We start from the raw sequence: 13,877 nt of genomic DNA on the forward strand, positions 1-13,877 counted from the left end.
TTTGCTTTACCTGGGTGGTAGCTAATGGTCACATCATAATCTTTAACAAGTTCTAACCACCTCCTCTGTTGCATATTGAGTTCCTTATGTGAGAATAGATATTTCAAGCTCTTGTGATCTGTGAAAACTTCACATTTCTCACCAAACAGATAATGCCTCCATATTTTCAATGTGAATACCACAACCGCCAATTCAAGATCGTGGGTGTGATAATTCTTTTCGTAGTCTTTCAACTGATGAGAAGCATAAGCGATTACTTTCCCACGCTGCATCAGTACTTCTCCAAGTCCCATTTTTGACGCATCAGTGTATACAATAAAATCTTCAGTGCCACATAGAAGTGCCAGGATAGGGGCTGACATCAACTTGTCTTTCCACACTTGAAATCTGTGTTGGCACTCGTTTGTCTACTCAAACTTCACCTCTTTCCTCGTCAGATTGGTTAATGGCAGGGCTATTTTGGGGAAATTTGAAATAAAACGTCGATAATAACTTGCCAAATATGCACCTCGGAGACTGTCATAGGAATAGGCCATTGATTAATAGCTTAAATCTTCATGGGATCGAGTGCAATGCCGTCTCTCGAAACGATATGGTCCAGAAATGATACTTTCTCTAACCAGAATTCACACTTTTTCAACTTGGCGTATGACTGCTTTTCCCTCAATAACAGCAATACAATTCTGAGATGCTCGGCATGAAGTTCCCGAGTCTTAGAATAAATCAGGATATCGTCAATGAAACGATAACAAAGCTATCCAAATATGGCTTGAAGACCCGGTTCATTAGATCCATGAAGACAGACGGAGCGTTCGTCAACCCGAATGACATGACTAAGAACTCATAATGGCCATACCTGGTTCTGGATGCAGTTTTAGAGACATCGGCTTCCTTAACATTCAACTGATAATAACCAGAACGCAAGTCAAAATTTGAAAACATTGTCGCTCCCTGTAACTGATCAAATAGATCGTCAATCCTCAGCAATGGATATTATTGATCATGACTTTGTTGATATCTCTGAAATCAATGCACAACTGCAAAAATCCATCTTTCTTTTTGACAAATAAATCTGGAGCTCCCCACGGAGAAGAACTCGGACGGATAAAGCTTTTGTCTATTAGATCTTGTAACTGATTCTTCAGCTCCTTCATTTCAGTCGGGGCCTTTCGGTAAGGAGCTTTAGAAATAGGAGAAGTACCTGGAACCACTTCAATCACAAACTCAACTTCACGGTCAGGTGGCAATCCAGGCACATCATCTGCAAATACATCAGGAAAATCCCAAACTACCTCAATCTCATTCAACTTCATCGTCATGTCAGTATTCACATCTATCACAATAGATAAAACCCCTGACACCCCTTTTCAAATTTGAGAATATACTTTTGCATTGACATATTTCCTTACTTCAGTTCTAGAAATTCCTTCACTTTTTGACTTCGAACATCTCGAGAAAAATATTTATCGTAGAATAAAACTTTAAACTCCTGCCACTTGTGTGCCGAGACATTAACTGATACCTTGGTGGCGTCCCACCAAGTCTTCGCCATCTTGGTCAGTAGAAAAATGGCACAGATGATTCGATCTTTATCGTCAAACTGAAGATAATAAAAAATAGCCTCCACATATATTACCCATTCCAAGGCTACCATGGGATCAGTGCTACCATCAAATTCCATTGGCTTCATCTTAAGAAATCTTTCGTATACGTCTTCATTACTGGGCTCAGGCCTCATCTGCTGCCCTGCATTCTGCATTCGTAAAAGCTGTTTGATTTGCTTTTCGTGTACCTCGGTCTGTTCTTTCAGTTTCTTACTAAATTCATCAACCACTCTAGATGATTAACTATCCTCCCCTTCTAATGCTTTATGTTTAGGCGGCATGATCCTATGATATATATTAGTATAACACCATTTCAACACATAACATATCATAATTATTGAGGCTACACATCCATATTATATTGAATGATGCAGGTACATACATATCAAATTGTCGACAGCAGAGGAAGTCATATGCCAAATCATTGGTCCGAAAAACTGGCTCTGATATCACTAAATGTAACACTCGTGACTAAAATACAAAATCAGTGCGGAATATTTAAAATATAATTTGGAGAAAATATATTATTTTAAAGAAAATAGAGCAGCATCTCCCCGTAAATAGGACATGCCACCTGCCTCAAGTAACACATAAAACACATACAAAAGATTTTCATATACATCAGATATCATTTAATATAGTATCTACACATATTTCTAATTCATATACCAAAACAAGATTTTTAAGGCTTCCCAAAATAACCAAAAGTTCAACACATCAAAATAGCATCCAATCGAAATCTCCAAAGTTTGGCATATTCCCTTCTCTCGCTTAGTCAACTCAGGGATGATCAGTCTTTCTTACCTATGCCTGCATCACATGAACATAACTGGAATGAGTATAAAACTCAGAAAATGGAATCAATACTAACAATGTACATATATATCATTTTATTGTAAAACATAAAATGGATAGCCTCTATTTCATTTTGTTGAAAACATTATCCATCTCACTTCATAAACGTCGAATCATCATTAATATCATCCGTCATGAATCATAATACAACAATACATCGGGATGTGAAGGATCGTTATATGAACATCTTTGGGATGCTTCAAACAAAATATTCTCCAATGAACTGCAATAGTTCGTGTTCTAAGAATATTAACTACGATGAATTAAATCGAGTTTGATTAAAAAAACAAGAGGAAGAAACTAGAGTTAATCCTTCGTGAAGAAGACTGTTAACTTAGAAAGCATTTTATCTTATGTAAACTGATTAACCGAAAGAATACAGATTAGTTTTTGCATTCTTCAATTCAGTTATGGTGTCAACTGAAATGATGAATACTCCAACTGATCAAACAGTTTGAAAGCAATAGTTAATCAGTTAAATACACAAGATATGTTTATGGATGTTCGGAGACTTCAACTGCTCCTACGTCACCCTTCTACCGCCTCGGGTAGGATCCACTAGAAGACTTTGATTTATACAACTACTTGTACAAACCCACTCAGTTAGGACTTACCCACTACCTAAACTGAACTCCTAGACTTAAACTGAAGGCAGCACCTTCCAGTCAACCCTTCTTTAATGTCTATGTGAGAAAGACTACATACACAAGTTTAACATCTTTGTGCAAGACTATATTTGAGTGTTTGAGAGTATTTGTGTGTATGAGAACTGAACAAGGATGTTGTCACACACTGAGGAAAATACGCTTCTAATCTAAGCTGATATATCTGTAAAGAGTTCCGTCGACTAGGCTGGATGCTTCCCTCAAGCTGATATGACTTTGAAGTGTGCCCTTTCTCTCTTTCTTTCTTGATTTGTATGTTGTATGAGTCTTCACCGATATTCTCTTTATTTAGGCAGGAAAATTGATAGTACAGTGAGACTCATTTATTGTATCTGTTGCATTTGAATCGGCTTCTTGGACTTTGTGTCTCGTCTTTTTGACTGTCCTTCTGAAGCGTTTTGTCTTTAATGCTCTAATGCAACGTCCATTATTGTCCTTTGACTGTATAATGGCTTTGTACCTTCTCGCACCGCTGGAATCCATTTGAAAGAGTTTGTCTTCATCCATAACTGAAGGATTCCAACTGATGCTTCGAACTAGTCAGTTGAAGTGATATTTTAGTTGGGCTGGTGAAATCAGTTGACTCGTCAATTGAACTGGTTTCACACTTCGTTCAGTTGGACTGATCAGATGGGTTTCTTCATCAGTTGAACACTCCTTCGGCTGGCCAGGCTTCTGAGGTTTTCCTGCTGAATCACATATCAACTGGACTGCTCAATTGACGTAACAAGTTAGACTGATTCATTTTGTGAGATCAGTTGGGTCTTCAGTTTTGCGATGTAAACATCTCGTGAGTGATCCTAGATGTTGCACACTAAGGTATATCATTAATAACACAATTAACAAGTTTTGTTATCATCAAAATCAAGATTGCGAACTTGAAAAGTTCCAACAATCTCCCCTTTTTTGATGATCTTGAGCAGTTAAGCGCAATACATTCAGTTTAAGAGTTGGTACATTCAAACTGTCGAAAGCTCTCCCTTAAAAATTGAATTAAAGAAATTTTGAAGACAAATGAAAAACTCCCCCTTTAAAACTGAATTACTAACAAAAAAGGATATAATACAGATTTTTTCAGTTGACTGAGAGAGTGACTGAATTTTTATGACAAATTCTCAGTTAAAAGAAAAACTCCCCCTTAGAGACTGAATAAAAGCTCGTATTTAAAAACTCAGCTGGTGATATAATCATCCAACGTCCCAGTATGGATGAGTTTCGTCTGAAGAACAGCTGACCTGGTAGGCTTGCAACTGAAGATTTGTTCAAGGAGCAATTTTGCTGTGCATTATTGCAGATGTTCCTCAGTCCCCTGCAGGCTGATTAAAACCCCTAAGTAAAGAGTCTAAAGAGGTGGCTGCAATATTTGTCGCATAGTCAATCCTCTCAACTCTTTACCAAAGAGCGACATATAAATATTCTCAAATAGTTTTGAAAATCGTATAAAACATTTTTAAATAGCTTTTAACACTATTTTAAAGTAACACATTTTAAACACAGTTTTTTTCAAATTTTCTTCTTAGAACAACTTGCTCTGATACCAATTGAAGGATCATTTGCTGAACATCTTTGGGATGCTTCAAAAAATATATTCTCCAATGAGCTGCAATAGCTCGTATTCTAAGAATATTAATGTGAGGCCCGGGGCCGAAGAGGGCGGGGGGTGATCGCCGGTGCCATCAGTTGCACGGACAATGAGCGGCTCCTGGCAGGCTTCTAGGTGGAGGGAACATGAATGAACCGACCCACACGGGAATGAGAGGGATTCCGAGACTGTGCAATGTAATGGACTGAACAGTTGAAGAGGGCTTAAAAGATTTGATTGGTACTACTCATATCACGAAGGTGCATCTTCTTTTCGGTAGCTCATCACATAAGATCTCCAAAGTTAAGCGTGCTTGACTTGGGGCAATTTTGGGATGGGTGACCTCCTGGGAAGTTTCCTAGGGTGCGTGTGAGTGAGGACATAAGCACGCTGGAAAGACTCGTCTTGGTACATTGAGGACAGTCGTCAAATCTGGGGCGTTATAGTTGGTATCAGAGCAATGGTTCTGTAAAGGGTTGTGCCACCATCAGCGCCGGAAAGATCAGTCGTCAAGCCTCTAACTTGTAAGTTTACATGCTTTATATGATTTTATGATGTTTCCTGCATAAGTACATGACTTATATGTTTACGTCACATGTTTGTTTTATATGCTTTGAATTTTTATACGTGATACGATATGAAATGAAAAATTATTTGATTTCAACGCATGTTGGTTTTGTGGTGGAATTGGACTATGTTGACTTTTGGGTTTTAGTATTGATATTCTACCTTTTGGGCCGTAAGTTAATCGTGAATATTATGAATGTTTTATGGGACACGTAGATTTTCTAAGAAAATATTTATGATTCATGGTTACTAGTCGAATTAAATTTTTGGGAATTAGACGTAAGGAATAATGATTCGTGGATTTGTAACAACTTTGGGAGTATATGAATGTACAAATTGGGATATTAAGCTTTGATAAAATGTAAGATTGGTTATAGGAAATTGATTTTGGGTAAATAAGTTTAAATTATCGAAATTATATTATGGGAAACTTGTAGAAAGAAAATTAAGAATACCGAGAATTTATGGGACAATCGTAGGATTTTAGAAATTAAGGATCAATTAAGATAATTTTTGAGGAACTGAAGAATTTATTTTTGCAATTGCTAAGGAATTTGGAGACTAGTTAGCAATAAGAACAAATTGAATGAGTTAAATAGTAAGAATTTTAATGATTTAGATTGTTAAGAATATTCAGAACCTTGGGATATCTTGGTTTTAGTATTATAAAAAATTTTAATCAAGGATTTTTAAGGATGAATCGATATTAGGCTTGAAAAATCTAAGCGTTAGCAGATGCGTTTGGGATTTTAAGATTGAAATTTGATAATTTGATGAATAATTTGGGTATAAAATAAGAAAAATAATATACGATAAGTATGACCATCCATCTTTTAATATTGGGAATCGTAAGAAAAATTGAAATTTGAGGTTATAATGGTATTACCACTAAGTCATTTGGGGTCTTTTTAAGTTGCCATTTGCAAATAAGGATTTAGAAGGGAAAATTATTTGGGATCAAGTAGACGCAAGGACTTTCTAGAATTTAAGTTTTATCAAAGTAGCGTAGCGAAAGCGTGTATTGTTGGGATACTAGAACTAAGTCTAAACTTTGGGTTATTAAGGATAAGCGAATTTCGAGGACGAAATTCAATTTAAGGGGGGAAGATTGTAACGCCCTGAAAATTTTAAAGTCCACACAAACCACGTGCATGCAATTATTAAATTATTTTGTATTTTAATTAAATGTTTTAATTACATGAATTAATTATGTTGTGCATACTTGCATGTTTAAATTATATTTTCTGCATGGTTGCATTAAAATTGTATTTTTAGGAATATTCAAGTGACGATCGAGGAACGGGGACCGAGGGCTGAAAGATGTAAAATATTTTTAAATGATTATTTTTAATTATTTAAAATATGGTCGATGCTTTTTAGTATTTTCGAAAATAAGGGGTTTTGAGGTGATTTTATACGCCGGGACGCAAATTTTATCGGTATTGGTTTTTCAATAAAATGCGAGCTTTTTGGCAAACCCGGCTAGTAAATTCACAAATTTACTTTAACAAAAACATTGTTAATATTTTATTTAAATCCTAATTAGAATAATGGGCTTAATTTCATGGCTTAATAGGCCTAAGGTCTAGATTAGTGTATTTGTCAAATATAAAACACCTAAAACCCTACACTTGTTGCACCAAACAATCGGCCACCTTCTTTTAAAAATCTGAAAATTCCCCACCCCCTCTCTCAATACACACGACAGCACACACATCAAATTTTGGAAGAAGAAGTTTCGGTTTTGCAAGGGTAGCTTCCTAGCCATCGTCTCCTCGTCCCATTCTTCGTCGTCAACGGATTTTCGTGCGTATAAAACGCAAAGGCACACCATACATCTCCTTTTTCTCATCCATCATATCATATTAATGTTTGAATTATTACATGCATGAAAACATGAAAGATTTTTCAGAATTTTCGTAACTATGTGCATACATGCTTTAAACTTGTATTTTTAATTCCAAAAATCATGTTTCATGTGTTTAAAAAGGGCTGCCATGATTAGGACTTGATCAAGCATTGTTTTACATGAATTTAAAGCCTTAAATCACCACCAGAAACCCTGCACATAGAAAAGAAAAAAAAAACGTAAACAGGAACATGTTACTGTCAAGGAAGAGTGGGGTTCGGTTTATGTGCTACATGGAATGGCTTGGTCTTGGCTTGGTCCCAGAGCTAGCCAGGGCCGTGGGGGAGTCAAGGGTAGGGTCTTAATCATGCTAGGGTTCGAGCCAAGTGGGCTGGGAGGAGTCCTTATTGGGAAGGACTCCCACCCGAGAAGCACAAAAAAATCAGCGCAGGGGTTGTTGTGGTGCAGGGAAGAGAGGGGCTCGACCAGAAGGTTTTTGGGCGAGTTGGTTAGGTCCTTAGGGTCCTAGGAGGGTGCTTGAGGGGATGGTTCAAGGGTGGGCTCGAGGGTTAGGGGCCTGGCAACAGAAAACGTGCGAGAGGCCATGAGGGCAGCTTGTGCGAGCAGGTGTGGGCTTCTGGTTTAGTGGTTTTGTTGCTGGGTTTATGGTGTGGGTTGGTCTGGGCTAGGTCTGGGCGTGGTCCAGGAAGGGTTAGGTTCATGAGGGGTCAGGTGGTGCACAGCTAGTGGAGTCCTAGATCAATTAGGAGACTTGGGGAAGAGGAAGGAGTCACACACACAACACAGCAGAAAATTGGGCCGATTTCCAGCAAGTTTTTGAGCGGGATAGGATCATGATTTTGGGCTGGGCTTGCACAGTAGGGTACCTAGATGGGTTGGCTAAGTTTTGGTTTAAAGTGGCTCGGGCGTGGCTCGGGTAAATTAGGAGATAGCTCGATGCGTTCGATAAGGTGTCAAAACGAAAATTAAAAGGCCAAAAATGAATCCTAGGGTCCACGGGGGTGGCTCCTGACTTGGAAGGGTAGAATAAATCATAAAAATGCTATGTTTAAAATTTGGGATCAAAATAACGAGTTTTGGATTTATTCGGGATTTAATCGCCGCTTGAAACGCTAATTAACGAGTTAATTGAAAAGTCTAGTTTTAAGCTTCCTAAAATTATGAAAAATTAGGTTTAAGCTTAAATAATTATTATAAGTCTAAGTTTTTAATTTGGGAATTTTATAATAAGGTTTGGTTTAATTCGAGATTAAAACGCATTAAAACGTTATATTTAAAGATAAATTTAAAAGTCATCCAATTAAGCTAAATAAAAATATGAGAAAATTCATGTAAGCTTAAATAAATATTTGGGACATGTTAGAGTCAATGAAATTAAGAAAATGTCGAAAACATGAAATTTTACGTCTAGGGGTAAAACGGTCTTTTTACACCTAGAAATTAGTAAACGTCATGGCAGTGCCTTATATGCTGTTTGATATGCTAATATGATTATTTCAAATGTTTATGAATTGTTATGATGTTGATTTTAAAACGTTTACGGCATTCTATGATTTTTTATATGTTAAAATGTTTATTTGAAATGTTTACGGATTTTTAATATGCTAAAATGTTTATTTTAAAATGTTTACGGACGTTTGTGATTTTAATATGTTAAATTATGATTTTTAAATGTCTATGATTTTTATGATTAAAAATGGGCATTTAAAATACATGTTGCATGCTTGGTTTCAAAATGAAAATGTAAATATTATTCACGATTTTTATAAAGTGATGCGAATGAAAACTGTTGAAGGAAGTGAGGTGATTGTGACTAATTCGTTAATAATGGCGATGTCGTGAGGGTTATGGTCCCAGTGGGAGGCCGACGATCGTGTTTCCATTATTGCGAATATGAGGTTATGAGGTTTGAGGAAGAATGAGAATATCGTGAGGGGAGAAGGCCCAGAGGGAGCCCATTTATGGGAAAAGGCCCCAGAGGGAGCCCCGACGATCGTATTTCTATTCGATCATGTTAGGCCAAGGCTCAGTTGACCGGTGAGAGTGTCGCTGATGTCCCCGCCGCCCAGTACTGTGGTTATATTTCTGATGGATCCATCGTCATGTCATGTCATGTGAGGAAAGTCACAATTAACGATCTGAATTCAACAAAGGAAAAGGAAAAGAAAAAAGTTTATGATCATGTTAAAGGTTTTATGTCATGTTGAGGAAAAAAGAAAAAGATTAAGGTTTATTTATGCATGTCATGAAAATGTTTATGTTTAATGTTGATGCATCATTATGAAGATGTTTTTATTCAAAAGTTTTATTCATCATGAAAATGTTTACGAAAATGTTATGTTTATGTTTGTGCATCTTCATGAAAACGATATTTTAAGTATAAGTATTTTTCACTGTTATATGTTAACTGTATTACGTATTACTCGTTATCAAGAATATGACGTGTTGAGTCTTTAGACTCGCTAGGTGTGTATGATGCAGGTGATATAAATAACTATGATATTGGAGGTCTTGACGAGTGACTTGCTGGACTGTCGGTGCACATAACCCGAGGACCAGCGCTTCTATTTTCGCATTATGCTTTATGATTTAAGTTAAAGATTTTTAAGAGTATTTATTTATGCTTTTGAGAGATTTTTGAGAGATTTAGTATGTGCTTTACTTTTCAAACTTATTGTTTTTTTTGGTTTGGTAAAACAAGCGACGACTTTATTTTATGACTATTGCATTGATTTTAAAATGTTAGATGGTTGGTATTTTATTTTAAGGGGGAAAAGATTTTAATATTTTCATGTGGCAAGTATACATGGCCGAAAATTGAGTGTTTTAAAAAAAAAAATTCTAGCACGTTTTAAGCAAAACGAATAAGCAGACGTGTCAGTTGGTATCAGAGCCGACCTCTCTTAGTACGGTGTGGTTCGGGGACGAACCAAGCGGAAGCTGGTGGACATGTGAGGCCCGGGGCCGAAGAGGGCGGGGGGTGATCGCCGGTGCCATCAGTTGCACGGACAATGAGCGGCTCCTGGCAGGCTTCTAGGTGGAGGGAACATGAATGAACCGACCCACACGGGAATGAGAGGGATTCCGAGACTGTGCAATGTAATGGACTGAACAGTTGAAGAGGGCTTAAAAGATTTGATTGGTACTACTCATATCACAAAGGTGCATCTTTTTTTCGGTAGCTCATCACATAAGAACTCCAAAGTTAAGCGTGCTTGACTTGGGGCAATTTTGGGATGGGTGACCTCCTGGCAAGTTTCCTAGGGTGCGTGTGAATGAGGACATAAGCACGCTGGAAAGACTCGTCTTGGTACAGTGAGGACAGTCGTCAAATCTGGGGCGTTATAATTAACACCGATGAATTAAATATTTTTTTTAATCAATTTATGTAGAGACCAAATTCAATATACGTGTAACCCATGCAATTATTTAATTGTTAAATCATTTATTTAAGTTTAAAATGACTTTTTAGAGATGCATAACTTATGAAATTACATTATTTCAAATTATTATGTATATTTGATGCACGTTAAAAGTTTTTCTCGAGTTCCATGTTTTAGGCGACTATTCGACGCGGAATCGAGGAAAAGAGACCGGCGACAATTTTGGAAATTTTAAAATGTGATATTTTATTTTAAATTGGGAATGTGGCATTTTAAATAATTTACTTAGTCTTAGCATTTTAAAAGCCGAATTTTTTTATTTGGTGATTGGAGAGTTTAAAACTTTCAAAATTGAGCAATTATGCATTTTATTTTAATTAGAGGCATTAGTAAAATTAGCCTTGAATTAACCTTGAAATTTGCATGTCATATGGTTATTATTTATTTTAATTAAACCCATTAGCCCCTAATTGCTCCCCACTAACACACACACACACACACACGTTACAATTTTTAACAAAAACCCACACATTTACACACACATGTATACGATTAACACAAACACACAATTCTTGGGTTCCATTCCATTTATTTTAAAAGAAAATATTAGGTTACTTGGATAGCAAGAGCAGTCGCCCCTTCCTCTGATTTTCCAGCAAATTTTGTATAGTTTTCTTCAAAGAAAAACAGTGCCATGTTCGTCCCGGATCAAGCCTCGCGACGTTTTCACTTCGGTATCGCCGTATCGTGAGTTTTAAACATCAAAAGACATGTATAATCTTTTGTTTCTGCATCAATCTTGTTATATTATATGTTCTTATGTTTATTATCCGTAAAAAGAAAAGTATGTTGTAAAACATTTGAGCAAAAATTTGTTGGAACGGTTTTGAAACGATTTTAGATCTGAAAACTCGAAATTTGATGTCATTTTAAATACTGCGACTTATCGGTCGATTTTCTAGAAAAACTTTCAAAATATAAAACGTAGAACTTTTTGATACCTTTGATTTGACAGTAAATCCAAAATATTTGGATAAGAAATGAGTGAGTTATGATCATTTTCGTGGGACTGCTCAAACTGCGTTTTTTTAAAAATGTGTTCTTGAAGTTTTTGAGTTGCAGGTTTCGTTGGACACCACCGAGCTTGTGCTACTGCATTTACGTATGTTATGGGTTGTCTTTAGGTGTTATTTGGTGGTTCGTTTGGGTCGAGATTGGCTTGGGATGTAATAGAAATCGTAGGAAGCGAAACGATGTCGAATTAAGGGTTATTGTTATATTGAAGTTGCTTGTCGATGCTTTTGGGCACGTTTGGGGTGTTGTACGGGTTTAAATCAATTAATAGCATCCTAGGATGGGTCTCGAAGTGTTAGTTCATACTCCCTAAGCTTGGATTGGAAGGATGAATCAATAAGTTAGTGAATTTTCGCGATTTTGCAAGTCCAGAGGCTACCAGGACCCCTACACGGAGTCCGTGTCCATTTTTCCTTCAAAATGCGATTTTCCAGCATCTACACGGACCCCGACACGGTCTGTGTCCTTTTAAAAAAAATTTTTAAAAACATTTAAATTTTTTTTTATGGATCGTTTTGGGGTTTTGATGTCATGATTTATTACGTTGATTAAACAGGGTCAAGTCCCAAGAGATTTAAACTTAATAAGGAAATTTGTCATTTTTGGCTGTGAGCATGACTATACGTCTAAGCTATGCATGATAACTATCGGAACTCATGTTAGTATCTACAGTAGTGGCCTTAAGCGAGATCGAACAAATCCCTCAACGCCAAATAAGTATGTTCGACGTGCAAGGAAAATACTTTGAAGTTTTTGACGTATGCTCAATGTCTTGTGACCAAATTATTTTATAGTATTGGAAAGCGGTAAAGTATGACCAGGGACCAATCCACCCCGTTAAATTATGAACGGGTTTAGATCAGGATTGGAAAGCGGTAAAGTATGACCAGGGACCAATCCACCCGTTAAATTATGAACGAGATCTCATGTATGTGGCAGTGGATCCTCTCTGTTAGCCCAATATTGTGGTTTAGTCTGATCAGACGTATTTATGTATGGGTCACATTGTTTTAAACATGCCTCTACGCAAAATGATGTATGTATGCTCAAGTATGTTAGAAGTAAGCATGTTTATGAAAATTTTTATGTTGATGGCACGTCTAGGTATGTATGTGCGTATGCTCAATCTTATGAATGCATGTTCAAGTTCAAGTATGTACGTTCTATTCTAAAGTTGCATGTAATTTTATTACGTATTATTTGTTATTCCCAGTTTATACACGTTTAGTCTTTAGATTCACTAGACTTGATCGATACAGGTGATGATGAGTTTGAAGAGATGAGAGGTGAGGACAAGTGAGATGGCTTGGACTGAGTGGGAGGCTAAACCCGAGGACGCTATATATATTTTAAGTTTTTAGGAAGTGTACAAAATACTCTAATGTCACGTTTGATTACAATGTTTAAACAAGTAATTTTTTCTTTAGAAACTTTAATTGTGTTCAATCTTTTGCAAATACTTTTGGTTGGACAGTTTATTTATGAACGCAAATTGAGAATTTATTGGTAGTTAAGAAATTTTTTTATTTTTTTGCAAATTTTAAAATAGTTCAAAACTACGGTACGTTACAGTTGGTATCAGAGCGGTGTTCTTGTGAAGGGTTACGACTACTGCCAGTTGAGAGAAGCTCACGAAGCCACACCTCAAGTCTGTAAGTTTTAAAGTTTTAAATTATGTTATTTATTAAGCATTAAGTCATGATTTCATGATGTACATGTTTTTAGTTCGAATTACGTTCATCTTATGATATTAGTATGATGTTCATGAATGTTGGGTTTACGTGTTGAATAAATGTTGGGACAATATGCCTCCCAGCGTAGGATTGTGCGAGGAATAGGAGATCAGGATAGAGAGCCTCTGGATGGGGAGAGGGTCACTCCTCCTCGTCCAACCCCAGATTTGCAGGCTCAGATGCTTGCAGGAATGATTCAGTTATTCGCACAGTTTGCGGGGAATCAGGCTGCAGTGGATACAAGGGCGAGGCCTAGACCAGAGGCTATGTACGAAAGGTTTAGGAGGATGGAAACAAAATATTTCTCGGGGACTACTGACCTGATGATAGCGGAAGGATGGATTAAGTCCATCGAGATGATTTTCACTTCCATGGAGCTGCAGGATGCAGACAGAGTTAGATGTGCCACTTTTTTGTTGACAGAGGATGCCGGGCTTTGGTAAGAGAGCGCGTCCGTGTCGGTGAATCTGCAGACTCTGTCATGGGATGGCTTTAAGGAGGTCTTTTACTCCAAGAACTTCACTGAGGAAGTACGATCCAGACT

Source organism: Primulina eburnea, unplaced genomic scaffold (genome assembly GCF_022965805.1).
Source record: "Primulina eburnea isolate SZY01 unplaced genomic scaffold, ASM2296580v1 ctg567_ERROPOS1600000+, whole genome shotgun sequence".
In the NCBI taxonomy this organism is placed as follows: domain Eukaryota; kingdom Viridiplantae; phylum Streptophyta; class Magnoliopsida; order Lamiales; family Gesneriaceae; genus Primulina; species Primulina eburnea.